We start from the raw sequence: 6083 nt of genomic DNA, 5'->3' as shown, positions 1-6083 counted from the left end.
AATCGACTCCCCGCCTCTGCCACGCACGCAGCTCCAAAACAATAGAACCGTTTGAGATGGTCCGTCTTGTTTCTAACATCCCTACAAAGAACCGGTAAACACAGAGGCGCTGAGCTTTAACGGAAAATTACGCTCAGTATTATGACATTTGTTAGTGTTTTACCCTTTTTTGAAGCATCAGATTCTCTACGAGTGAGCGGTTAAAATCCGGATCTCCGCGGCGATTTCACTTAGTAACGTTGCTGGATTGGACTCGGTGAGTTTGCCTACTTTGTGAAAAGGGCGATCCGGTGCTGCGCGCTGTGCAAATGCTGGAGTACAGAGAGAAAAACAGGGACTGGGAAAATGTCTGTCTGTCTGTCTGTCTGTCTGTCTGTCTGACAGCCCTTCAGCCCTTCAGCCTGGGCGCATGTTCGCTGTAGATGGGTGTGTATGCCTGAAGCAGAGGTTCGCTTTTGTTTGCCAGCTCCTCCGAATTTTCCGTACCACCTTAAATGGAGCAAATGGTGCTGCAGTCCCATTCTGGCAGATAGAGCTGCTGCACCGTTTAAGGTGGAACGGATAAAATAAGAAAGAAGCGAAGTCCAGCTTGGTTGTGCGTGTCGTGTAAAGACTGAGCCTTTGCTGTGTTTCTCTGGCTGTTTGTAGCTGCATTACGACGCTGTTTTTCTGTGTGTGAACAGGCCGGGTTTCCCTCCTTCGTTCGGTTCTTCTTTCTGTCGTGTCTGCCGTACATAACGCCGCAGAAGACAAGATGGCGAAGCAACACACCGAGCCACAGGACCGAGTTTAAACCCGCAGCTTGACGGACGGACTTTCCCCGCAGCAGCTGGACTGAGAGCTGAACCTGGTTCTGTAGGCTGCGGTTCACCGGATCCGCAGCTGGACTGATCTGTTCGCTATTCGCTCTGATTGTGCACGTTGTGTGAGTTGGTTGAGGTTTTGCTTCTGCTCCCCTTTTTTCCCCCATTCCTTTGTTTTCATCCATTCATATCTGAGAACTGTTGAAGGTTGCATACCTAAAGATTAATATAGAAACCCAGCACTTTGATATAGAGAGAAAAAAGTTAAAGCACTACAATAAACTAAAACACCTTTCTTAGCGTATTGCTCTACGAATAAACTTGCTAAATTAGACGTAGGAACAACTAAAACCCACAAAATTTAAACGTAAGTGCAATACTGTGCAAAACCTGATGTCCACCCTTTTAGAATTTCCAGTAAAACCAGCCAGAAAGTATCAAAGTATTTTTTTCAGCGTCAGAAAAGTAACAGGAGGCCGATAATTTGACGGAAAAACGCACACAGGCCTTTAAGAAAAAAGGTGTGATATCAAATCTGTCACTATTTCATTTGCCAGCTGCTGCCACTGTAACTCTTCCATCCTTCCAGTCTTTAACTAGTGAGTCACCTGTTCCCAAAACTGGCACTTTCCACTTTAAAGAGACACTAACGTTCACACAAGCAGCTACCCGAACACCTTCGCTGCCTTCCAGATTTCTTTTTCATGTGCGTCTAAAATGGCCAAAGGAGGAATTCCTGAGGAGCTCAGATATAAGGTAATCCACTTACACAAGAAAGGGGAAAGTCAAAGGAAAATAAGTGGAAAAACGGGAGTTTCCAAAACTGGAGTTCAGAAAATTATTGAAAGGTATAAAGAAAATGGCACCCCTAACGACCGCGCAAGGACTGGTAGACCACCAAAACTGTCCCCATCAGATAAGTGGTACTTGAAGGTTTCGTCTTTGATGGATATGAGGAAATCGAGCTCCTCGCTTGCTTTAGATCTGAAAGCATCTACAGGTGTTTCTGTCCATCCTTCCACTGTGAGAAGGCAGCTCAACGCTATGAGTAAAGGAACTGTGTCCGTGAAGAAGCCGGTACCGAAAAAAGAAAAGACTGCAAAGAAGAAAGAGAAGAAGAAGAAGCATAAAGTTAAAAAAATTAAAGAGGAGCAAGAAGAAAAATCGCAGTAGAACATTGACTGGACGCAGTCCGGACCCCAGCATCACTCAGTGTGTTTCGGGTTACTTGGATCATGAGAAGTGAAAACGCAACTAAGCCTGAACTTTACAAGTGTTTACAAAACAAAAAAAACCTGTAATAAAGGCAAAATGTCGACACACAAAATACTCAACATTTTGATATTATATTTAGTTGATGTGTCTTTTATTGGTAAATGTTTTTTTTCCTCTGATGCTGAACAATAAATAACTTATTAATGGCCGATTTGATAGGAAATTAAATCAGAGTGGTCTCTGAATTTTGCACAGTGCTGTAGATCTCAAAGTAATCCTAAGATCCATGTTAGTCTTAAATATAAACCATTTCTTCACAAAGTGTAAAACCTTAAATATATGAAACTCATTAACCCCTTAAAAGACAATTGTATTAATTGAAGATCTACTGGAACCAAAAAAAAAAAAAGGATTTACTTTTAGGCACTTGTGGTTGATACTAAGTATTAAGCCTGTCTTTCTTTGGTTTGTTATTTACTTTAATTACCTCGGTATACCTGCCAAGCCTGCCGAAACCAAAAATGACTTTTTTTGCAGTATAATTTGCATAACTTGCCTCCGGTCTCAGCTTCTCCAGCTTTGCCACTCTCTCTGAAATTGAACTGGCCCGTATTAGTATTCACCCAATACCAGATATTACACATATTAGAGCTATGTTACCTGTTACAGTAGCCTGTCGTATAGCAACACCTTTTTAATATATACTTTGCCAGTAATATCAGCATTTATTTGAATAAACCTAAAAGCAATAGGTTCCATAGTCTGAAAGTTAAGATATTGTGATGTTACTAAAGCTTGTTTTATACACTATAATTGATGAAGTCATTGACCTTACTGGTCTGAGCAGGACAGGACAGACGTACTTGAGTGATCACTGCGTTCACTTGTAAATTCAGTTTATTCAGTGTGGATATGTATGTGAAAGTGACGTATCTCTATGACTGCTTTTACTCCGGCTCCATCTTTAGCCCATCACCGGCGGCTTCAAGGTGGTGGCTTCTGTTTTTGGCCATGTGATGCACTTTTGTCCAGTTTTATAGGCAACAGTTTGTTATACATGTCAGAAACCACATAAGCAACTCTGTTTGACCTTGCTTAAGGGTTCTGGATTTGCTTGTATCTGCCTTTTATCTGCCTTCTGTCTGAGTTTGCAGCTGTTCTGGTAATGATTCCTGGAACAGCACTAATAAAGCTGCTCTGCATGTAAATCCACCTGCCGAGTTTGGAAGTGCAGTCGTTTTTGACTTGCCTGTGCAGAAGTTCCACGCCCCTGGTCAAATGACATGTTTTGTCGAGTGAAAAGTCGACGCATCCTGCGTCTTCTACAGAGAACACACTTAAATATGATGTTTTTTGCAGTTTCTATAAAAACAGAACGAGCTGGAAAGCTCGTACTTGATCTATCTGTAGTATTGACTATGCAAAATATTTGAATGTACTTGTGCACAAACCTTACTTGGAAGCTTGGGCTCCTCTCATTGTGTCTCCTTCCTTCATGTGTATTCGACTATAAGGCTTGTAAGTGAATGACAAATTAGTTTCCAACAAATACATGGGGCATGGGCTGGTTGGGGCAGTCATGGGCTGGAGGTTAGGGAACCAGCCTCGTGACCGGAAGGTCGCCGGTTCGATCCCCAGAGCCGACAGCACATGCCTGAGGTGTCCTTGAGCAAGACGCCTAACCCCCAACTGCTCCCCGGGCGCTGCGGATTGGGCTGCCCACCGCTCTGGGCAAGTGTGCTCACTGCCCCCTAGTGTGTGTGTGCGTGCTCACTAGTGTGTATGTGGTGTTTCACTTCATGGATGGGTTAAATGCGGAGGTGAAATTTCCCCGTTGTGGGACTAATAAGGGTCACTTAATCTAATCTAGTCTTAATACTACTGCATACAGATAATGCAGCATGTCGCACTATTTAAAATACAGGTTATAATACAGATCTGTACTGACCTCATATAAGGATCCACACTTAAGAAAACGGGTTCTTAGGACCTCTAAAATGATGCAAATGCAATACATAATATACAAAGAACATTAATGCCCTACATTTGATCATTCAACAAGTGAATTTGTTACGCAGACCCAATGCATTATAACATGCCAATGACTGTACAGGAATCAGCCTAGTTGTCTTTAAAGCTGTATGAGAGCTCCTCAACCCTTGTGTGGTGTTCAGGTCTGTGGGACTCAATTTCAGTATTTTACCAGCTTCACACTCTTCACCCCCTACACATTTCTATTACACGTGTGTTGTTGGGTGAATCCGTGGGGAGGAAAAGTGTGGAGGTGCTGTGCCCCTTCAACTCCTACATGGCCTGCTGTTATTGTGTGATTGTGCATTTGTGTGAGGGTGGACAACATGGACAGGCTGCTGACTGGCTACAGCTGCTAAAGGAGGACCCTACACTGGCCACTTGTGATATTTTAAACATGAGTTGTTGTGGTTGTACTGATTTCAAAAACAAGAATGAAGTGGACCCGACAGACCACTGAGTAACAAAAACATCAACAACACACAAGGGCTTAAATATTACAGAGATCAGAGTCACTACAGCCTCAAATTTAAGGCAGCAATACGATTAATGGAATCAGCCACAACAGGACATGTGCTTTTTCACAAATGACAACCTACAGATTATTATTTTGCAAGACTTGTGCTACTCCTCCTCCTCCTCCTCCTCCTCCTCCTACTACTACTACTACTACTACTACTACTAATAATAATAATAATTATTATTATAATTATAATAATAATATTAATAATGCATAATACTTACATAGCACTCTCGGTGGCGTGGTGGGTAGCGCTGTCGCCTCACAGCGAGGAGGGCTTGGGTTCGATTCCCCGGCCGGGTGACCAGGGTCCTCTCTGTGTGGAGTTTGCATGTTCTCCCCGTGTCTGTGTGGGTTTCCTCCGGGTTCTCCGGTTTCCTCCCACAGACCAAAGACATGCAGTCAGGCCAATTGGACATGCTAAATTACCCCTAGGTGTGAGTGTCTGTCTGCCCTGCGATGGACTGGTGACCTGTCCAGGGTGTATCCTGCCTTCTGCCTGATGACCACTGAGATAGGCTCCAGCACACCCCTGCGACCCTGAGGGAGAGGTGGCTTAGAAAATGGATGGATTAGCTTGTGGTAAATTATAGGCTAGAGATGAGAATTGGTTTGAATACGGAGAAACAATTAAACTGTCAGACTTGTGGAGGAAGAAAGTTCCAGAGTTGAAAAGCAAATCTAGAAAATGTTTGATCACCAAAACTATGAAGGTTGGAAGGAGAAATGCTCAGTAAATCAGCAGAAGATGAGTGGATGAGGATGGGCTCACAGGGAAGGAGGTTATCAAGTGCTTTGTAAATGAGCCAAAAAACTTCAAAACAAATGCGATCGATTAGTCATTGTGTGCGCTCAAGAAAACGAGCAATGTAGTTCACTTGAGTATTACTGAAATTTTGCTTCATTACATTCCAGGAGAAAACAATTTATATACGTTTTCCACCGTACATTTTACAGCAGAATTATTTCATGATTCAACATTTCATTGAGAGAGCTTTGATGTGAAATACTCCTTTCTAGAGAAACATGCGGAGTCAGAACTGTTCACAGCGGTGTCCAGCATCGAACATCTGAAGAGTTTAATGGTCCTAAAAGCCCCCTCACATGAAAATATTACATGAAATTGTTACGATTACACTGCCTGATGACTGAGACACTGTTAGAATAGTTAGAATAGTTTTGCAGGAAGGCTGTAGTCTAGAATGGATTATTTAGATCTTACCAAAAACAATAGTACATCTATAAAACTTGAGATGGAAACTTAGAAGATGCGTATTGGTTCACTGGTAGTTTTGAATAGTAAACAGAATTGCTATACCTGTAAACCCTGGTTCCTCTCACCAGCATTGTAAAGAAATCTGAGTCACTACAAACGAACCATTTCACATCAAACCACTCCAAATGACGCAACAATAGCATTATGCAGTTTTACAATTGAGTGGAATTACCCTTTAAAGTACTTGTTGCAAATGTCAAGCCATCAGTTTGTTTTCTCAGCTGAGCATATTTTTGCA

At 42.4% G+C, this 6083-nt stretch overlaps 1 long non-coding RNA gene across 1 annotated transcript; it reads left to right on the top strand.

Moving 5' to 3' along the window:
• LOC108444226 lies at positions 1 to 3230 on the top strand. The gene is made up of 2 exons (XR_001859222.2): positions 1 to 256; positions 684 to 3230. It is a non-coding gene; the product is annotated as an uncharacterized LOC108444226 (long non-coding RNA).
• The last annotated feature ends 2853 nt before the right edge of the window (positions 3231 to 6083 follow it).

Source organism: Pygocentrus nattereri, chromosome 5, assembly GCF_015220715.1.
Source record: "Pygocentrus nattereri isolate fPygNat1 chromosome 5, fPygNat1.pri, whole genome shotgun sequence".
Taxonomy (NCBI): Eukaryota; Metazoa; Chordata; class Actinopteri; order Characiformes; family Serrasalmidae; genus Pygocentrus; species Pygocentrus nattereri.
This window is presented reverse-complemented; position numbering and strand designations above follow the sequence as displayed.